General features: G+C 41.0%; 1 protein-coding gene across 2 annotated transcripts in view; it reads right to left on the minus strand.

Moving 5' to 3' along the window:
* The window catches only part of TCEA1 (transcription elongation factor A1), a 33254-nt gene that overhangs the window by 14945 nt on the left and 16853 nt on the right, over positions 1 to 1456 (minus strand). The window lies entirely within an intron of this gene.

Here is a 1456-nt window from a genome sequence, read left to right on the forward strand (position 1 = left end):
TCAGGCGGCATTCCCAAATAAACTCCTTCATTTGGTGGGAACCATAAATTCATATGCCAGTGGTAACATAAAAGGGAGAAAAGTATTCAGAACAAGGGAAGGAAGGAATATGGCAAAACATTAGCACTGTCATTTAAAAAACTGAAAGTGCAAAGCATATACAGCTATATCGTTTTGATAATTTTTCATGAAGTCAAAAAATTTGAGGTGGTACTCAAAATACAAATAAATATTTCAGGGATAGTAAACAAAGAACATTTTCATAGAATATACTTCAGGATTATTAGTTAGGCCTACCCAGCACCTCCTCTACCTTAAATAATCTGTAAACTAATACAGATTATTAATACTAATAAAGCACAAGCTTTAAGACTTAAGGAAGCGAGCAATTAGACATGGGGAAATAAAGTACGTAAAATAGGTTGGGTCAAGGCAATATATTGTTCAGCACTGAAAAGAAACATTCATGTTTAAATCAACCAAAACAGCCTTGAAGCTAGGTTCAGAAAATGTTTGGATCTACTGTGTAACCCACTTTGATCTACATTTTGATCCCTACATGAGCTACATAAATAAGAACTACATAAATAATTCCATTCTCCACATCCCTCTGTATAGAATACAGAAGAACAAACATTCAACTGTGTGGCAGGACCACCTAGGCAACTCTAAGCATGCCCTCGTGCTCAAGCTCCCATTCCAAACCATTCCATCCAAATCTCTGGCGGTGAGGCATGAGTGTCACCAGATGACCTAATACACCAACCTGGATGACACTGACTGACCGAGAATGGTCCCAATCACAATTCTAGAACTTCACTTGTAAATGTTAGGGTGACCAAACCTGAAACACAATTCAAGTCCCTATGACACACGTCAGTTCTCACACACCAATTTTATTGCCCCCTTTATTCTATAATTCCCCTGGAAGGCCTAAAGACGCTACAGTATTGTGAGGTAGAAAACAAAGATCAATAATGACATTACAGAATATAGCAAGGACTAAGACGCATTCCCAAAGTAACAGGTAGAAAGCTTCGGAAAGGTGATATAACCAGGCGATACTGTCTAACAAGGGTCCAGTGATGGTGGGGGAGCAGTAAAGCAGCTCTAGTGCAGTGTGTACTGGGGCAGTCCTCTGAGAAGGCAGGGCAGTAGAGGTATGACTAGTCTTAAAAACATTCCTACTCTGTGAACAGAGTGCCGTGGGTAATAGAGCAGAACCCTGGGGAAGTGCTCCAGCGCTGGGCTCAGACTGTCTGCAGATCACACCCCACCCTGGCTACTCACCACCAATCCAGCTGCGCACAAGGTGCCTAATCTCTCAGTGCCTCGGCTACCTCATCACAAAATGCGGGTTACAATAGCACCGAGCACACCGGATTGTCAGGAGAACTAAACGCACTAATACAGGTCAATGCTTGGCATATCTTTTTTTTTTTTTTTTTTTTTTTTT

Source organism: Lipotes vexillifer, unplaced genomic scaffold (genome assembly GCF_000442215.2).
Source record: "Lipotes vexillifer unplaced genomic scaffold, Lipotes_vexillifer_v1.1 scaffold69, whole genome shotgun sequence".
Classification (NCBI taxonomy): domain Eukaryota; kingdom Metazoa; phylum Chordata; class Mammalia; order Artiodactyla; family Lipotidae; genus Lipotes; species Lipotes vexillifer.